This window comes from Musa acuminata, chromosome BXJ1-3 (genome assembly GCF_036884655.1).
Source record: "Musa acuminata AAA Group cultivar baxijiao chromosome BXJ1-3, Cavendish_Baxijiao_AAA, whole genome shotgun sequence".
NCBI lineage: Eukaryota > Viridiplantae > Streptophyta > Magnoliopsida > Zingiberales > Musaceae > Musa > Musa acuminata.
The window spans coordinates 16,375,128-16,397,181 of NC_088329.1; positions in this window are offsets into that span (position 1 = coordinate 16,375,128).

A 22,054-nucleotide genomic window follows, 5' to 3' on the forward strand; every position below is an offset into this window, starting at 1 on the left:
GATGACATTCTTGAATTCAAGGCCTTTGAATTCAAGAAACAAATTGATATGTTAAGTTCATTTAAACTTATCAATACACACATCATGATTCCTTCCATGATCTAACATTCACAAAATGATGTCAAGGCATGACATCCATTTTTAAGTATTATATTTTAAATATGAAGGATGAAAAACATAGCAATTCATCATTCTATGGCATGATATCAATTTGTAAAATTGCAAGTTAAGCTCTAGATATCTTATCATAATGAAGAAAAGTTTATCAAGCAAACATTACAAGTATATATGATGAAATACATTGCATACATTTATCATCAATTTACCATATTTTGGTATTATTTCTCCCCCTTTGTCATCAACAAAAAGGAGAACAATTCAACAATGCAAGTGCGGTACAAATTCATGTCACAAAAAAAAATTCGTACCAATCATATTTCAAGCATTCATGACATGGTATCATTCAAAAGTTCTCAATCTAGAGTTATAAACATTTAAAGTGATAGATTCCATCAAAAATATTTCTCCCTCTTTGTCATAAAAACTTTGCATGTAGAGGGGAAGTCCATTAAGAACCAAATTTATGAATTAAAAATAATAAAAGAGTTTCATTAAATCATGCTTCAATTTTCACAATGATCAAAATATTCACGTGAAATCAAATCCTCATTCTTGCAAGTGTTCATCTCATAAAAAGAATCATAAAAATTCTTCCTTCATTAAGAAAGAATTATCGTATGAAGGATAAAAGAAATTCTGAGAATTAATCTTCATAATGAGAGGAGCATCACATCAAAACCATTTCTCAATAAAAACTCATAAGAGATAAATCCGAGAGATGTATTTATCAATAACTTCCATGAATCAAACATATAAATACTTCATGCATTTATAAAATATTTTGTCATAGATTTTCATCACTACTTGCATCATGATAACATGCTCATCATCATAGAAACTTTTTAGCATTAAGGCACAAAATTTCCAACATCAAAGTAAACATGTTATTGAAGCACACAACCTTATCATTATGTAAGATTCGCATCATACAATTATCAGCACATAATTTAAGTGAGTGATAAAAGAATTAAGAAAGTCTGAAATTTAACAAATTCACGCATTCAGACATATTAATATTCCTAACTCTCTTCTAATAAAATCAATTTTTTCTGTACTTAAAGGCTTTGTAAAAATATCGGCTAATCGATGTTTTATATTAATAAACTCTAGGATTATATTATGATTAGTGATATGATCTCGTATAAAGTGATGCCTAATGTCAATATGTTTTATTCTAGAGTGTTGAATGGGATTCTTTGTTCAACATATTACACTTGTGTTATCACATTTTATGGGGATATTTTTAAGATGAATCTTATAATCCTCTAAAGTATTTTTCATCCACACAACTTGTGCACAACATGCACTAGCTGCAATATACTCGGCTTCGATTGTAGATAGTACTTCTTGGAAGTCCAAAAAACAAGTGCGTGTCCTGAAAATTAACATGTTCCTGAATTGCTTTTTCTATCTAATCTACATCCAGCAAAATCCACATCAGCATAAGCAATTAGCTCAAAGTTTTCATATTTTGGATACCATAATCCTAGATTTGTGGTTCTTTTAAGATATCTAAATATTATCTTAACTGCTTTAAGATGAGATATCTTAGGATTAGATTGAAACCTAGCACAAAGTCCTACACTAAACATGATATCCGGTCTAGTTACGGTGAGGTAATGTAAACTTCCTATCATACCCCTATAAGCTTTTTAATCAAAGCTTTCTCCACTTTCATCAATTTCTAACTTAGTGGAGATGCTGGAGTGTTGATATCCTTTGAGTTATCCATATTAAATCTTTGTAGCAAATCTAAGGCATATTTTGTTTGACTAAGAAATATACCATTACTTAGTTGTTTGATTTGTAAGCCCAAAAAGAAAGTTAATTCCCCCATCAAACTCATTTCAAATTCGAGACTTATACTTTTAGCAAATGATTCACAAAGAGATTCATTCGTAGAACCGAAAATGATATCATCAACATAAATTTGAGCAATAAGAAAATTATTTTTAAAATTTTTGATAAACAATGTAGTATCAACCTTGCCTTTAGAGAAATTATTTTCAATATGAAATGAACTAAATCTCTTATACTAAGTCCTTGGGGCTTATTTTAAACCATAGAGAGCTTTAGTTAATTTAAACACATGATTAGGGAGACTATCATTCTCAAATCCGGGAGGTTGTTCAACATAAACTTTTTCGGAAATAAAGCTAGTAAGAAAAGCACTTTTAACATCTATTTGAAACAACTTAAAATTATTACTACTAGCATAGGCAAGGACAACTTAAAGTCAATGTGTATCTACTGTAATCATCCACGATGACAAATGCGTATTTGCTACCTCCTAGGCTTGATGTAGAAATTGGTCCGAACAAGTCAATATGGATTAATTGTAAAGGTCTAGAGGTGCTTATTTGGTTCTTAGGTTTGAAGCTACCTTTTATTTGTTTTCCTAGTTGACATGCATCACATATATTATCTTTGACAAACTTGATATGAGGAATTCCTATTACAAGTTCTTTAGATGAAATTTGAGAGATTAGTTTCATGCTAGCATGACCTAATCTCCTATGCCAAAACCAAGCATCATCATTTAAAACCGAAAAACACATTTCAATGCAAAGATCATTGATGTCAAAAGTGTATACATTATTTTGTTTTAGTGCAATCATAGATGTGTTTTTGTATGGTTTTTCAATAATGTAAGTATTAGATTCAAATCTATCAATATAACCTTTATCACGTATTTGACTAATACTCAAAAGGTTATGCTTTTGAGTATAACCCTGCTAGGGGTGGCACAACCGCCCAGACTGGCGGTATCATCGCCTGACACAGTTTTGAAGACTGTGCCACGATGGTGAGACTTCTTGGGGCACTGTTTGGGCCTCTTATTGGGCCCAACATAGTTCTTACATGGGCCTAGCTGGCCCCTAATTGGGTTGGCCCAAATCTAAATCCAATTACGTACTAACTACGATTCCTAAGACATAATCTGAGCTAAACAAGTTCATAAATCTATTCTTCCGATGAGCTTTCGGCAATCTTCTAGCAAACTTTCGACGATCTATTAGCAATGTTCCAGCGGACTCCCAGCAAGCTCCTGGATTTCACGACGATCTTCTTGGCGAGTTCTGATGAGCTTCTCTGGCAAGCTCCAAGGCTTCTCGGTTGGTTCATCTAAAACTTCCGACGAACGTTCGGACTTCCGACGAACTCTCGAACTCTCAACGTAATCTCGATCCTGACTCCAGGACTTCATTTTGCTACATGCCTTGCTATCGTAGTTAATCCTGCACATGTAAAACACACTTCGATCTAGACAATTAATACTAAGCATTAATCAAACTGTCCGGCATGTCATTGGTTCCTCGACGCTTCGGCCGATTCTTCGACACATCGTCCTCTCTTGTGGCCTATTTCCCAATCGGCCAGTTGACTCTGCAACTCCGATATCCTTGGTGCAATATCCGCTCTTCTTGGCTTGATGCCCGAATCCACGGCCCGAAGCCTTCTGTCGATACGTTGACCGTTCCTCCGGCTCGATGTCTAATCTTCTAACATGTTTTCCCCCGACACAACATGATTTTTCCTATTTTAATTGTCTTATCCTGATCGAAGCATCTTGCATCACTCAAAATGTAGATTAAAACATAAACAATTATCAATTGGTTTTATCATCAAAATCTGAGATTCAACAGGGATTACCTCTCAAATCAACTCTAATTATTGTTCTAACTACAATTATGGAAAGCATGGTCCGGTATGTCGATTTTTCACTTGGCTATCTTCCAGCGAACTTTTCGGCAAGTCTTCCGGCGAGCTTTTAGCGAACTCTCGACCAACTCTCGGCTAGTCTTCCGGCGTGCTTCCGACGATCTTCCGATGAGCTTTCGGTGAGTTTTCCAATATGCTTCTAGTGATCTCACGATGAACTCTCAATGAGCTCTCGGTATATCGTCCGAGTCTTCGACTCTGGCCCATCACCTACTTTACGCCTTACTGCTATCAAAGTTAATCCTTCATACTTATCTTAACATATGGATTAGATCAAATAATTTACCAATTGATTTCATCATCAAAATCTGAGATTCAACAATCTCCCCCTTTTTTATGATGATAACCAATTAGTAATGGAGTTAATCTTAACTCCCCCTATCTATATTGTCACGCCCCTCAAAATATATCCATGATATTAAAATTTTCATCACAAACTAAACCAGGATCCAAACACACATTTGAGGACATTGAAAAACATTCTATCAAATTCACATCTATAAAACCTGTGTAGTTTATAATCATATATCACATCACTCGATAATTCACATTTATGGCAACCCAAGCCAACTTGACAAACATGAACAACATTTATAAATCCAAAAGCTAAATAAATTATACAATCAGAACTCCAACTATTCACCACAAGTGCATATCATCATAAATTAAACTTAACATTCCGAAATTTCAAATAAGAGAGATCTTCTAACACTTTTACACAGTATATCTATTTTGATTCATCGACAACATTTCATTTCATACAAAATATGCTTATACAACAATAACATAATAACCAACAAGACTTGCCCATAATTCAGAATAGCTCTCCACTACCTCAGCCCAATTCAAACATCTCAAAGAGTGACAAGCTGACCTGAAAAATTTATATAACAACGGAGTGAGCTAAAAACAGCTCAGCAAGTAACAAAGCATATATAGCATGAGAAGGGACAGTTTCAAACAAATAAGATATCACAATGCAAGACAGAATCCAAGAGATTCAAGGATATCATCTCATTAGATACAGAATCGCAAATGTCATTTCATTCATAACATATTTGGTTCATAACAAATGAAGCATAGAGTAATTGGAGCATATCAATAGTGTATGAAATGTTCCGGAGCATATCAATGACATATGGAACATTTCGAAGCGTAACAACAATGAATGAAACATTTCGGAGCTTATCAATGGCGTATGGAATGTTCCGGAGCATATCAACGGCATATGGAACATTTCGAAGCATATCAACAATGAATGAAACATTTCGAGCTTATCAATGTCGTATGAAATGTTCCGGAGCATATTAACAACATATGGAACATTTCGAAGCATAACAATAGCAAATGAAACATTTCGGAGCATATCAAAGGCGTATGAAACGTTTCGGAGCATATCAATAGCAAATGGGACATTTCGAAACATATTAATGGCATATGGACCATTTCGGAGCATATCAAAGAACGAATACGAAATAGAAGCTCAGACGTCGTACCCTAGCATAGTACATGTGAGGTTTAACTCAATGGTGGCTCCACGCCGTGATGAGTTCTCGACTCAATCCACGGGTAGCCCTTTCCTACTCGAGCCCTCTCACCCTACCCAAGTAATAGGTCGGCTCTGAATTTCATATCAAACAGATAGAAGGTGAAGTGGGATTCTAAACATAATATGGTCTATTCATTTCTGAATGACCACCAAACATAATCTAGAGCATCGCGGGCTCTAAGCACATACCCTTTACCATTTCTGGCAAAGGTCCAAATAATCCAACAAACACCAGAGTACAAAAGGGTATTGTGAACAATAAATTGGGACATATCGGAAGCACATGCGGAACAACGAAATGTACATGTGCCTTTATGAAACATTACGATACAAACATGAAGTTTACATAACAGATTTAGGTATCCAAATACATGTAGGACAAGAGCATACAAGAATTCAAAGCAGTAATATAAAGCTCAATTGAATAAGAAAGGCAAAGGATATCAATTTCCAATGGAATGAAACCAGAATATGCGAAATCGACTAAAGCTCGATTTCTGGCAGAATTCAAGAGGGACATTGAACAAATGATTCAAACTATCAATCGTGCTCCAATTTTACTCAGAAAAGCTATCAAAAGAAAGGTTTATGAGTCTATATTCTGATCAAATAATTTTTGTCCAAATCAGAGGTCAATACATGAAGTTATAATCATAACAAGATAGAAAGGTCAGTATCTCAGAAGTTGCACAGATTCGAATCGTTACGTCTAAACAGGAGATATATCAAATACAAGGCTAGAACAATTCAAAGTTCCTCATATTCAAAGCAAACGTAGAGATAAAATTGCAGTAAGGAAAGATCAGGACACTTGTAATAGGAAAGATTAGAACAATAACAGGAGAAACGATCGGGAAACTTGCCTTTTGAATGTTTTGGTCCAAAGATTTGAAGGTGTACGCTCGAATCATTTTCTACTTTTCCTCCGTCCCCTCCTTATTTCGTTTTGTGCACTATTTTTCTTTCTTTCTTCGCAACTACACCACGTGCCGAACATCGAGGCACAGTCACCTGCTCTCTCTTACTCTCATTCCTTCTTTTTCTTTCCCAAACGCAGCTGCCACAGCCACCGCCGCTGCCGCTGCCACAGTCGCAGCCCCTTCCACCGCACTACCTTCCTTCTTCCCTTCTCTCGTTCCTACTTTTTCTTTCCCAAACACAGCTGCCGCAGACGCAGCCGCCACCACCGTTGTCGCAATCACGGCCATAGCCCCTTTTTTTTTTCCCTTTCCTTTCTTTCTTTTTCCTAAAAGCAGCTGCTGCAGCCACCACCGCTGCCGCAGCTACCGCAGCCAACGTGGCAACCGCAGCTGCAGTCGCAGCCACGGCCGCAGCCACCACAGCCGCAGCCTCTTCTTCCTCCCCTGTTCTGTTTCCTCTCCTTCTCTTCCCGTTGCAGCTGCCACTGCCGCAGCTGCCTCCCCTTCTCTTCCTCTCTTCTTCCCTTTTCCTTTCTCTTCTTCCTTTCCTTCTCTTCTTTCCCAGCTGCAGTGCTGCAGTCGCAGCCTCAGCCACGGCCGCAGCCTCTTCTTCCTCCCCTGCTCATCTTCCTCTCCTTCTTCTCTTCCAGCTGCAGCTGCCATCGCCGCAGCCGCAGCCCCTTCTTCCCTTCTTCCTCTCCTTCCCTTCTTCCTTTCTCTTCTTCTTCCTTTCCTTCTCTTCTTTCCCAGCTGCACTGCTGCAGTCACAGCCTCAGCCACGGCCACAGCCTCTTCTTCCTCCCCTGCTCATCTTCCTCTCCTTCTTCTCTTCCAACTGCAGCTGCCATCGCAGCAGCCGCAGCCCCTTCTTCCCCTTCTCTTCTTCCTCTCCTTCCCTTCTTCCTTCCTCTTCCTCTTTCCCTGCCACCGTTGCAGCTGCCACAGCCGCAGCCGCAGCTACTTCTTTCCCTTCTCCTCTTCCTTCTCCTTCCCTTTTTCTTCTACTCTTCTTCTCCTTCCTCCCCTTCTTCTCCCCGACGAACAGCACCTCCTTTCCTCTGTTTCCTCCTGCAGGAAACAGAGGTGCCGCCTCTTCACCCGCTTCTACTTCTTCTCTTCTTCCTCACCATCTCTTCCTCTCCTTCTCTTCCAGCTGCAGCTTCCACCGCTGCAGCCGCAACTCCTCCTTTCCCTTCTCTTCTTCTTCTCCTCTTCTTCTTCCCTCCTCCTCCCCGGCGTCACACACACCCACTCCTCTGTTTCCTCTGTAGGAAACAGAGGTATCACAACCTCTTCTCCTACTTCCTCTTCCTCTTCTTCTTCTTCTCCTCTTCGAACGCCTCACACCTCTCCTCTGTTTCTACCTGCAGGAAACAGATGTGCTGCAGCCCTAGCTGCTGCCACCTCTCGCTCCTCTCCCTCTTCCCTCTCTCTTCCCTCTTCTTCTCCTTCTCTTCTTCTCCTCTTCCTTTTTCCTCCCCAACGCCACACACCTCCTCGCTGTAGCCTTGCCACAGCTATCCTCCTCTCTTCTTCTTCTTCTTCTTCTTCTTCTTCTTCCCTTCTCCTCCCCAATGCCCCACACATCCTCTCCTCTGTTTCCACCTGCGGGAAACAGAGGTGCTGCAGCCCTAGCTGCAGCTGCTGCCTCTCTCTCTCTCTCCTCTCCATCTTCCCTCTCTTCTTCTTCTTCTTCTTCTTTTCTTCTCTTCTCCCTCTTCTTCCTAATCTCTTCTTTTCCCTTTTCTTCTCTTCTCCCTCAACTCATCTTCTTCTTCTCCCCACGCCCCACTGCTCCTCTCTCTGTGATACAGAGAGAGGCGTGGGAGGCGGTGGGATAAAACCGAAATTTTTGATTTTCTTTATTTTTTTTTTTGCAATTTAACAGTTTAGTCCTTAAAATTTCTATATTTACATATAGGTCCTCCAATTTACATATAAATCCTTATTAATAATTTTCAAAAGTGAGGGATATTACATATATGTCATAATTGAGAAAAGATACTCTTGAATTTAATGTATTTGAATTCAAGCATTAAATTGATAATTTAGACTTATTATCATCATGCACATCATGATTTACCAAATCTAAAGATGATACCACGTATTGGTCGATAGAAATGATGTTAAGACATGACATCTATTTTCGAGTCAAAATCATAGATATTTTCAGCATAAAGTAAGCATGATATTGATAGAAATTTTCAGCATCAAGGTAAGCATGATATCATACTCATCATTTGAAGAGATAACATGGAAATCAAAGTACAGAATTGTAATCATCAAAGTAAGTAGCATTTTAAGTTTACAACATCAAGGTAAACAACATAGGATTACAACATCAAAGTAAGCAGAATAAAAGAAGGAGATTTCATCCATTTCTCCCCCATTGTCATCAGCAAAAAGTCATAATTAATTATTCAAGTGGTGGCCAGTCAAAATGTCTAAACAAGATATTGAGTTGTTGATGAATCTGTTGCAGCTCAGTCAAAATTTGATCTTGGCATTGTTCAATCGATCTTGATGTTGTTCAAATCGATCCATCCGAGTCCCAATGTCGTCGATAGATGTGGGAGGTACTTGCTCTACTGGAGGTGGATTCCTTAAAGGGACCAGTTGGAGGAGATAGATTACCCATAAAAATTAGTGTTTTAGGTTCTGATTCTGGTTGGAGGGGATCAATCCTTCTAGGCAATCTAGCCCATATACCATTTCTGAATGTATATCTCATCCATCGAAGTAGATTTCTATTTATTATACTAAATCTGTCTAGTTTTATAACTTCTTAATCGGGTGGAATGGCAATATCATATGCATGGAGTAGTCTTGTGATTAAGCTACCATATGGAAGCATCATGTCCTTTTTTGATAGTTCAATCATGTTTTATTGGATTAGGTAACCAAAACAATTGTTATGTCCCTTCATAATACAATACATGATACCTAGTTTCATTTGGCTTACTTTATCACGATGATATTACTTTAGGAGAATGATACTTATCAGGATGTGATGAAGTATTTTTGTGCTTAAAGGTAGTAAATGTTCGTAGCTTTTTGGAAGAATCGGTAAGTTAGGATTGCTAAAAATTGTTCCTAAGGCATCAATGTAAGTAGTCCTAATTATTTCATCATCCCATTGTCCTCTAAAATAACACCCTCTTTCTTTTACCAGAATTCCAATAATGTTACAAATTGATCTATCCATAATGGATATATGATATCCTAATAGATAGGTAGATACCCTTTCATCTTCATCTACATATAAATCGTTGTAAAATAGTCCAACAAGTCTAGGGTAGATAGGTTCACTCATTTGAAGGATTGGAAGAATGTCTAGATTAGCAAACCATTAAATAGGTTCCAAATCACTTAGTTCGTCTAAATCAACATATTTACCCTTATGAACATATCTAGACTCTATTGATGGAAATTTCAGGACATGTTGATTAGAATCAAAAAGTAGGGAGTCATAATTTTCATCTAATCTCCTCTTCCCTTTGTCCCTAGAGGATCTTCTAGAAGCCATGAGACTAAACACATAAATGATGAAAGAACTACACATAAGAGGTAAGATCTATTAATAAATTAAGAGAAGATGTTTGAGAATCACCCTTGTAGTAATCTTCTTGAAAGGTTGAGATTGATCCTTAAATTTGAAGAAGAGGAGGGTTTCCTTGAGTTTCTAGAGGAGGATCAAGGAGAATGAGGGGTGGAGTGGTGTTTAGAGGTGTTTGGAGGAATGTAGGAGGGCTTGGGGTCGGTTCTACCGCCGGCCCTAAGTGCCTTTTTATAGGGCAGAGGTTGCGGGTGGTGGCACCACTGTTAGGATCAAGAGTTGGCACTAAGAGGGGGGAGTGAATTAGTGTAGCGGTAAAAATTACGTCTTCAATAACTTCGTTTCGATAAAACCATTTACGTTGAAAACCGATCTCGGAAATATCTTAACTTGAAGCACGTTCGTAAATGAATTGAAGGTAGTAAGCACTTAAAGAGGTTTGCAGTAAGGTAATAGCAAGAACAAAATGTAAACCAGAGAACACAACAGTTTTAGAGTGGTTCGGTCAACGTGACCTACATCCACTTTCGGCTTCCTCCTTCGACAAGGTCATCGGCGTCCACTAGAGGGCTTCCTTCAATAGGCGAAGGCTAATCACCTTTTACACCCCTCTTCTCCTTTTCATGGGTTTAGGAGACAACCCTTACAAGCACTCACACTCCTCTTACAGAATTCTAAACTTAGAGTGGAGGAGGAAATTTCTAAAGAGATTGCAGCAGCGTTTTCTCACTTTTGAATACTCTGTGCTTGTGTGTTTTAACCAGGGATGAGAGGGGTATTTATAGGTTTCAAGTTGATTCAAACTTGGAGCCTAAAACTTTCCCATCCCGGTTTCCCCAAGCACGGGCGGTACCACCGCCTACGCTGGGCGGTACTACCGCCCAATGTCGGTCTGACACTAACACTGCCCTGGGCGATACCATCGCCCAGGTCTGGCGGTACCACTGCTTGGGGTCAGTGATGGGTGGTACCACCACCCAGACTGGTGGTACCACCGCCTGACACCCTGCCAGGGGTGGTACAACCGCCCAGACTAGCGGTACCACCGCTAACACAGTCTCGAAGACTGTGCCACGACGGTGAGACTTCTTCGGGCACTATTTGGGCCTCTTATTGGGCCCAACACAGTCCTTACATGGGCCTAGCTAGCCCCTAATTGGGTTGGCCCAAATCCAAGCCCAATTACATGCTAACTACGAAATCCTAAGACATTTGCTAAGCTAAACAAATCCCTATGTCTATTCTTCCGGCGATCTTCCAGCGAACCTCCGACGATCTCTCAGCAATGTTCCGGCGGACTCCTAGCAAGCTCCTGGACTTCACGACGATCTTCTTGGTGAGTTCCAATGAGCTTCTCTCGCAAGCTCTGAGACTTCTTGGCTGGTTCTAACCTAACTTTCGACGAACGTCCGGACTTCCGACGAACTCTCGTACTCCCAACAAAGTCGCATCCTTAACTCCAAGACTTCATTTTGCTTCATGCCTTGCTATCGTTGTTAATCCTGTACATGTAAAACACACTTCGATCTAGATAATTAAGGCTAAGCATTAATCAAGTTGTCCGGCATGTTATTGGTCCCTCGACGCTTCGTCCGATTCTTCGGCGCATCATCCTCTCTTACAGCCTATTGCCCAATCAGCTAGTTGACTCCACAACTCTAATATCCTTGGCGCAATATCCACTCTTCTTGTCCCGACGCCCGAATCCATGGCCCGAAGCCTTCTGTCGATATGTCGACCGTTCCTCTGGCCCGACATCCAATCTTCTGACATATTTTCCTCCTGCACAACATGATTTTTCCTGCTTTAATTGTCTAATCATGATCGAAGTATCTTGTGTCACTCAAAATGCAAATTAAAATATAAACACATATCGATTGGTTTCATCATCAAAATCCGAGATTCAACAATCCCCCCCTTTTTGATGATGACAACCAATCGACGATGGAGTTAACCTTAACTCCCAGAGTTTAAACAAACACCCCCTATCAATACGACATATAACTCTTGGATTCAAAAATCCAAGCAAACATGTTATGATAAAATCATGCATGACATCAACATACTTCTCCCCCTTTGTCATCAACAAAAAGACGGGAAGACCCTTTACATCAATTTCTACATCATGACAAAGGTAAGTATCAATCTTATTTGTGCATCATTATATTTTCAAATTAAAACATACACATTTTCAAAAACCTTACATTTCATTTTTGATACCGAATAAATCAATCATCATTATGAGCATATCATACATATGATAAGACAATAAAGTCTTATCGTGGAAGAAAGAGGAGAAAAGGGAATGATAATGATCGCTTCGAGGGGATCGGCCTCCTTGATCGCTTCGAGGGGATCGGCCCTCCTTGATCACTTCGAGGGGATCGGCCCTCCTTGATTGCTTCGAGGGGATCAGCCTCCTAGGGTTTGTCAAAAGACATAATAGTATTTTTCATATATTACTGAAAAGAAGCAGTTACATCCCTATTTATAGAGTTCCACCTAGAGTCCATCAGGACTTGAACTCTAATAATAAATAAATATTAAATAAATCTCTACTTGACTCTAACTGAACCAAACCGACTCAATAAACAACTGAACTAAACAGACTCAATAAACATTATTCAAAAGCTCAGAAAAAGGGTCCTAACAGTTCCTCCCTCTTCAAATCAGCCTTGTCCTCAAGGCTGAGCAGCATCAATCTCGGGGAGCTTCTCTTTCAGCACTTTAGCTATAGACTATCTGCAACGCATCACAACCCATTGGTCAAGTAAGTATGGTCTCCACTTTTTGATAGTGTAAGCAACAGGTCGGTCTTTCAGTGTAGTAATCGTTGCATGAAACTTCTGGCCCTGTATAATCAATTTTATCTTTGAACCTTTGCTATCACAAGTGAAAATCTATCAATCAACGATCTATACTTCGAATCTATGATAGTCTTCAATGTGGTGGGCCAATCGGTCAACAATCTCACAGTCCATAAAATTGTTAGTGCTACCAGTATCAATCAAAACTATAATAGGCTGATGCTCTAGAGTTTCGGCAACTTCCATAGTTTGCGAGTTAGAGTAGTCGGCTAATGTATGCATTGTAAGTATGGTAGTTTCAACATCTTTATTAGAATTTATACCTTCATGATCAGAGTCCACATTCTTAGCTTTTGGCTCCTCTCCAATTGGTTCAATCATCAAAAGTTGCCCTTGTTTACATCGGTGCTCCATACTCCATTTTTCATCATAGTACAAACCCTTTGCTGATCTTTCCTTAAGTTCTTCCTGAGTTAGTCTTCAGGTGTCAAGGCTTTAGTTGGGAATAGATAGGGCTAGTGGCTTACTAATCATCTGGTTATTGTCACTTCTGTTTCCATGATTTTCCTTGTTGATTTTTTTCTCATGTAGATGTGCGAATGAGATCGCAGCTATCATAGTGTCAGGTTGACGAGCCTTAACTTCACACCGGATCTCTGGAATAAGACCTTCAATAAATGTATCCAGAAGTTATCGTTCTGACCAATCTCTAGCTTGATTTGATAATCTTTCAAACCTATTCTAATATTCCAACACTGTAGAAGTCTGACAAAATTTTGAGAGCTGTCCATCCACCTTCATGTATGAGTAGATTGTGTCACAATCTTGGGGCCCTTTTCTAATATTTCCATATCTGTGCAATGTATAACTTGAGCTCCCACCTTGTTGAAATTTACTAAGGCTCCCTAGTAAGTCCGTTTTGAAATCATTAAGTACTTCTTGTAACCGGTTCTCAATTCTAATTTCCAATGCTTCCATTTATGCTTTCACTAAGTTATTGGTGGCCATTTCGTAAGACTGCAAATCTGTAATCTCAACTCCTATTTTTGGTGTTGGTCAAGGGCATCAATCATTGCCCTATTCGGTGCTGCTGTTGTGACGCAGTCGGTGGCAACACTATGGGAATGAAGGGTTGCTGCGAGGATGCGGGGATGTAGCTGCGGTCGCCGCGTGGGAGGCAGCGATGCTTGTTGCGGTCGCTATGTAGAGGGATGGCTATTGCTGAGGGCTTGGAGGCAGCGATGGTGGTGTGGCTGGGGCAGCACCGCTAAGGGCTCACCGTTGCGATGGCTGCGATGGCACGGATGGAAGGTAGCATTGCTCTATTTCTGTCACACTACGGAAGGAGGCGCTAGTGAGAGGCAACGATGCTTGTTGCAGTCGTTGCGTGGAGGGATCGCTGCTGTTGAGGGCTAGGAGGAAGCAATGGTGGTGTGGTTGGGGGCAGCGCCAGCAAGGACTCGCTGCTGCGGTGGCTACGATGCAGGAAGAGTTGCTGCCCTATGTTTTTGTCACTGTGTGAGATAAGAGCGCCGAGGCTGAAAGGCGACGGTTGCGACTACTGTGACCCAAGGAAGCAATCGCTGAGCAAACGGGTTGAGGCTGCGATGATGGCAACCAACAACTGCAGTAGCGGAGGTAGAACAAGATGGAGGTGGCGTTGAAGCGACCAGGGTTGAGGCTGCAGTGGTGGCAACCGGCGGCAGCGACAAAGATGTAGAGCAAGGGGGCTGCAGCAATGGTGCAGATCGAGGGGGTTGAGTGTTAGAACCCTTGCAGATTCTAAACTTGGGGTTGATCTCTTTAGGGGATCGGCCTCCTTGGAACTCTATAGGGGTTCCTCCCTCCAAGTTGCTGCTCAAAGGCTGCAGAAAAGATTCATCTATTGCTTATCAAAAGAGAAGGAATACATGGCTATTTATAGGGCTTCTAAACCCTAACTCCTAATAGGACTCCTACTTAAGACTCTTACTTCTAACCAACTCCTAATAAGACTCCTACTCAAGACTCATATTCCCTTACAACTCCTAATTCTTCTCTAAGAAAAAACCTCCTACATGAATGTCCCTCTCAATTAGGACTCTCCTAGCTAGAGTCCTAACAGAATGTCCCTCTCAATTAGGACTCTCCAAGCTAGAGTCCTAACAGACCCCGCCCTCTTCAAATCAGCCTTGTCCTCGAGGCTGATGATTCGTGAATTTTGGGAATTTGATCTTCAAGTCGTCATAGTTCTCCCAAGTGGCATCTTCTATTGGTAGGTTCGCCCACTGTATTAGCACTTCATTAGTGGGTCGTCGTCGTCGAGTCACGATCCGTCGATCAATAATGGCACTTGGCTGGGTCTGGAGTTCTCTTTGGGTAGTCATATTTGGTGGGTAGCTTTGGGCTGTCTCCAAGTACCTGTTTAAAACTTCCGGCTGGCTGTTGGTTTGTGGGTGATATGTCGTACTCCTTTTCAATTTAGTACCTTGCATATGGAATAACTTTGTCCAAAATCTGCTCTTGAAGATGTAAGTAGAATTTGTTACAAGCACAATGCGTCCCTTATAGTGTAATTCTTTTGAGTCCCAATTGTAATGAGCCATGGGGCTTGGTGCTTCCTCTAATTTTTTTATAATCATACTAATATCTGAATCTTCCTATCATTCCATCTTAATATCCTCAAGGAAGTCGCTGGTCGGAAGTGAAACGGTCGAAACTTCAACTTGCTCGGGTAGTTGCGAAAGCGCATCTGCAAGAACATTCTCTTTCCCCTTTTTGTAAGTTATTTCAAAATCAAATCCAAGAAGTTTTGTTACCCATTTTTGCTGCTCAGGGGATGGTATCTTTCGCTCCAAAAAGTACTTGACGCTTTTATGGTCGGTTTTATTTTGAAATCGTCGATCAATCAAGTAGGGTCTCCACCTCGTTGCTGCGCGCACAATGGCGAGCATCTCCTTATCATATGTTGACTTATTTTGATGGGAGGGAGATAATGCCTTGCTAGTGTATGCGAGTGGTCGACCATCTTGCATGAGAATGGCTCCAATTCTGACTCCAGATGCGTCGGCCTCAATAATGAAGGGTCGGTTAAAATCTGGTAGTGTTAGCACCGGCATCGTCGTCATGGCTGCCTTAAGTTTGTCGAAGGCAGCGGAGGCTCTGTCCGACCATTGGAAGACATCTATTTTCAGTAAGGAAGTAAGTGGTGCACTGATCTCGCTATAGTTTTTCACGAACTTGCAGTAGTAGCCTATTAAACCCAGAAAGCCATGTAGCAATTTTACGTTCCTCGGGGTTGGCCAGTTTTGCATTGCTTCAATTTTGAAGGGGTCCACTGTCACACCTTCCTCTGATATGATATGCTCAAGATATTCTACCTTCTGTTGAAGAAAGCAAAAATTCGTAATTGTTGTTGTGTTCTCAAAAGGTGTTTTCGGTATGTCTTCTTCGCACACTCATATTTGATGATACCCGGATCAAAGGTCCAGCTTTGTAAAGATTTGTGCTCCCTTTCATCTAGTAATTCATCTGCTATTGGAATAAGGTATTTGTCCTTGATGGTTATGCCATTGAGAGCTCGGTAATCAATGCATATTCGCCATGTTCCGTCCTTCTTGCGTACAAGTAGCACCGGTGAAGAATAGAGGTTGCAACTTGGCCGAATAACTCCTGTTTTGAGCATTTTTTTTACAATCCTTTCTATTTCATCCTTCTGGAGATATAGATATTGATATGGCTGAGTATTTGCTGGAGGTTTGCCTGAAAGAATCATTATATAATGATCATGCCGACGGGTAAGAGGTAGGTTGTACGGTTTGTCAAATATATTTGAAAATTCAGCAAGCAAAGGAAGTAGGTTTAGATCTTCAAATTGTATTGGCTCTCTCTTAGTTTGCTACTCAAGTTGTATAAAAAATCCGCTGCATGCTTTATGCAAAACCTTCTCCATTTGTTGTGTGCAAATCATCGTTATGTTGCCCCCACGTTTCTCGTTCAGTATCACCTGTTTCTCCTTACTGTAAAATTTCATAATTAGTTGCATAAAATTCCAAGAAATATCACCTAATGTCATCAACCATTTAATTATGAACATGACCTTATGATCATCAGGAGGGAGAATGAAGAAATCTGCAATTATCTCTTGGTCCTGCAACAACAGTTTCACCTGCGGGCACCTATGATCACACTTCAAAATCCGTCCGTTGGCGACCTTAACGACAAACCTGCTGCAATTCTCAATAGGTAAGTTTATATAGACAGCAACCTTACTATTTAGGAAGTTATTAGTGCTGGCCGTGTCGATGAGAACAGTGATCGGTTGTTGTTTGAGAAGGCCTCCAACTTTCATCGTTTGTAGGATTGAGTAGCCAACTAGTGTATGTACCGTAACTTTGGTCGGTTGTGGCTCTTCTTCTGCATCTTCTTCTTCATATTCAAGGCTCTCTTTTGGATGTTCAATGACCTCTTCTTCTATCGGTTCAATCATAAGAAGTCCCCCTTTACTACAGTGATGCTCACGGCTCCACAGCTCATCACAATGCCAACATAACCCCTTCGTATATCGCTCCCGAAGCTCTTCTCTTGTTAACCTCTTTGGTGTAGGGACTTGGTCGAAAGTAGGGGGGGCTAAGGGCTTCAATATTACTGGTTGAGGAGCGGCCCTAGTCCTCCGAGCTTCATGATTCAATTGCTCCTCTTGATGTCGTGCGAAAGAAATGGCTGCCATAAGCGTATACGGTTGTCGGGCTTTAACTTCTCCTCGGATCTCCAGCTTCAAGCCCTCAATAAAGGTTCTCAATAGCTATTTTTGAGACCAATCATGAGTTTGATTAGATAACCTTTCAAACCTGGTTTGGTACTCCTGAATTGTAGAGGTTTGTCGGATCTTTGCTAGTTGTCCGTCAATATTCTCATAATCGGTTGGTCTGAAGCGGATCAGCAGTCCTTCTTTGAATTGTCGCCATGAAAGGACTCCATAAGTATGTTCAAACCAGTCAAACCACTGTATATCATCCCCTTCAAGATATATAGTTGCAATTTTCACCATAGATGCATCCGCGATTTTATGGTACCGAAAATATTGCTCCACGCGCGAGATCCAACCAATTGGGTCTCCTTCTTCCCATCTAGGGAAGTCCACTCTCATGCATGGATAGTTGGGGTTGGTCATAGAGTTTCCCCTCTCTTGGAAGTCATATCTTTGGGCTTGGTGTGATTGGGCAAAGCTCTCTCCTTGGTATGATTTCTTCGGGCTTAGTGGTCGGCCCAATCTGAGTTCGGTAAAGAGCGTCCGAATCTTATCCTCCATTCGCGCCTCCAAGGCTTCGAATTTAGCATTGATTGCCTCCTTAGATGCCATAGTATATACCTCCAAATCTATGATGTTAAGATCTCTCTTTTGTTGTTAGGTTAAATGCATGTATAGGTTGAGAGAAGTGATGGTCGAAAGGGTTGGTGGATCGGTGGATGTAGGCTACGATTTAGGCTTATTTTGTGGCAGTTTTGGGTGCAGTTTGAGGGTGTGGTTTAGTGGAGTTTTAGGGCTGTGGATGAAAGTTTTGGATCTGTGGTAGATGACAGCAAAGGTTTGATAGAAATCAGTGGAAGTTGCAGCAAGTATGTGCTATCTTGTAAGAGTAGAATTGTCGTCGAAGAAATAATGGTTTCTCGATGTAAAAGAGAAGGAATACATGGCTATTTATAGGGCTTTTAAACCCTAACTCATAATAGGACTCCTACTTAAGACTCTTACTTCTAACCAACTCCTAATAAGACTCGTACTCAAGACTCATATTCCCTTACAACTCCTAATTCTTCTCTAAGAAAAAATCTCCTACATGAATGCCCCTCTCAATTAGGACTCTCCTAGCTAGAGTCCTAACAGAATGTCCCTCTCAATTAGAACTCTCCTAGCTAGAGTCCTAACATTTTTACATGAATGTCCCTCTCAATTAGGACTCTCCAAGCTAGAGTCCTAACATTGAGGTGAAGGCTGCGGTGGCTGGCAGTAGCAGTCGTTGCTGGCCGGAGCGCAGCGGCGATGGTGGAGAAGGCAGTGGTGGTCGGTGCAGGGAAGCAAAGGTTCCTTCTCGGTTAAGAAGGAACAGCGTGCAGGGCTGCTGGCTTCACCCTTTCTCACAAATTTTTTTTTTTTTTGAATGATAACTATGGAAACACAGCGAGAATGCCAAGGATCGCCGCTCTGATACCAAATGATAAGACCCTAAAGTCTTATCGTCGCTCTGATACCAAATGATAAGACCCTAAAGTCTTATCGTGGAAGAAAGAGGAGAAAAGGGAATGATAATGATCGCTTCGAGGGGATCGGCCCTCCTTGATCACTTTGAGGGGATCGGCCCTCCTTGATCGCTTCGAGGGGATCATCCTCCTAGGGTTTGTCAAAAGACATAATAGTATTTTTCATAGATTACTGAAAAGAAGCAGTTATATCCCTATTTATAGAGTTCCACCCAAATGATAAGACCCTAAAGTCTTATCGTGGAAGAAAGAGGAGAAAAGGGAATGATAATGATCGCTTCGAGGGGATCGGCCTCCTTGATCGCTTCGAGGGGATCGGCCCTCCTTGATCACTTTGAGGGGATCGGCCCTCCTTGATCGCTTCGAGGGGATCATCCTCCTAGGGTTTGTCAAAAGACATAATAGTATTTTTCATAGATTACTAAAAAGAAGCAGTTATATCCCTATTTATAGAGTTCCACCCAGAGTCCATCAGGACTTGAACTCTAATAATAAATAAATATTAAATAAACCTCTACTTGACTCTAACTGAACCAAACCGACTCAATAAACAACTGGACTAAACAGACTCAATAAACATTATTCAAAAGCTCAGAAAAAGGGTCCTAACAACATATTAAGCATTTATCAACATTTTGATCATGATGCCAACCATTCATTATTTAAAACATTCATGATACATATTATATGCATCACATATATCATTACAATAAAAAGCATAAGTATTGCATGCATTATTCCAAATCATAAATGTTTCAAATCATGATGATATTAATTTATCAAATTGTATCCTAACATGCATGATCATAACTTTTCCCTCTTTTATCATTGTAAACAAGAAAGAATAAGAGAAGAACAAAATAGTATAAAATATTTCAATCATTTCAAGGCATACAAGCCATAAGTACAACAACATCATGTTATGAAAGATAAGACATCCTGAATTACAAAAGACATGATTCATTTTATCAAATCTCTTCTTTTTATAAATAGCAAAAATTATAGGTGTACAAAGAAGAGATCTTAAAAAAAAAATCTCAAGTAAAAAATCCAAGAAATCAAGATCATGATTTGAATACAAACTCATTCAAATTCAAATTGTCAAATCAAAATCATTTTCAAGAGATCCATAAAAAGATGATCAAATAGATTCATCAAAGTCAATAAGATAGAGAAAAAGAATTAAAAAAAAATGCTTCTCTTTTTAGTTGTTTCAATTCATGTGATTTACTTCATTCAAGTATGCCTCTTTTTTTTTATTTATGCTGAATAAAAACATGCATCAACATTTAGAATCAAAAAATAAATTTCGTCATAAAAACCATTCATCTTGCTTATAACCAAAAAAGCTACTTTTATTACCGTGAAAATCAATAATCCATAAATCTCAAGAATCATCATGCATAATTTCGAAATATAAATTTATTAAGCATGATCTCAAATTACATTATTTCATCGAGCATGATTTCATATTTTCAATCAAAATCATTTTGTTTATTCATCATAAAATATATATTTTTCAGGATTATTTTTAAAATCATTAAAAAGTTAAGCATGATCCAATTTTATTTTTACATTTTCATTAAACATGCAATTCAAAAAAATATTTAATTTTCTTAAACTAAATTAAAAATAAGTCATGAAATGCATTATGTAATTTTAAAATAAACTAAATACATTTTGATTACCTCAACGTCGAAAGCCGTTAAGACGTAGTTTACCACCTGGCCTTTGTTGATTTTCTTGTCGTCTTCGGAGGAGCTCGATTCATCCCATTTTGTGTTCTTCTTCTTGCATTCAAAGCAAATAGTTACGTTCTTTTTATTCTTGTTCTTTAATTCTTGTTTAATGAACATTTTAAATTTCTTAGTGAGTAGTTCATGTTCTCCATCACTTGAGCTTATGCTCGAGTGGTCTTCAAATGTTCTTAGTTCAAAATCCTTCCTATTCTTTGGAAGGTAGTTTTCAAGTTCTTTACGTGCATTGTATGTTATTTCATAGGTCATCAAGGACCCTATTAGTTCTTCAATTGGAAATTGGTTCAAGTTTTTCGATTCTTGAATAGCCGTTATTTTTGAATCCTAACTCTTATTAAGAGAACGCAAAATCTTGTTTACAAGTTCAAAATCCGAAAAATATTTTCCAAGAGCATTTAAACCATTGACGATATCCGTAAAATGGGTGTACATGTCAACAATGGTTTCGCTCGGCTTCATTCGAAAAAGCTCGAAATCATACATTAAAAAAATAATTTTTGAATCTTTAACTTTGCTAGTTCCTTCATGTGTGATTTCAAGAGTGCGCAAAATATCGAAAGCCATTTTGCAAGTAGAAACACAATTAAACTCATGTCTATCTAAGGCACAAAACAAGGCATTCATAGCCTTTGCATTTAGAGAAAACATCTTCTCCAAATCATTCCAATGGTTCATTGGAAGAGAAGACATTTGAAAACCGGATTTGACTATATGCCATAAATCAAGATTTCATGAAAGCAAGAAAACTCTCATTCAAGTTTTCCAATAAGTGTAGTCCATCCCATTGAAAAAGGGAGGACGAATGATAGAGTGACCCTCTTGAAAGCCGAAAAGAGCTATTTCTCTTGGGTGTTAAACCAACTGAGAAATCACGAGGCTCTGATACCAATCGTTAGGATCAAGAATCAGCACTAAGAGGGGGGGTGAATTAGTGCGGCGGTAAAAATTACATCTTCAATAACTTCATTTCGATAAAACCATTTACGTTGAAAACCGACCTCGGAAATATCTTAACTTGAAGCATGTTTGTAAATGAATTGAAGGCAGTAAGCACTTAAAGAGGTTTGCAGTAAGGTAATAGCAAGAATAAAATGCAAACCAGAGAACACGATAGTTTTAGAGTGGTTCGGTCAACGTGACCTACATCCACTTTCGGCTTCCTCCTTCGACGAGGTCACCAGCATCCACTAGAGGCTTTCCTTCAATAGGCGAAGGCCAATCACCTTTTACACCCCTCTTTTCCTTTTCACGGGTTTAGGAGACATCCCTTACAAGCACTCACACTCCTCTTACAGAATTCTAAACTTAGAGTGGAGGAGGAAATTTCTAAAGAGATTACAACAACGTTTTCTCACTTTTGAATACTCAGTGCTTGTGTGTTT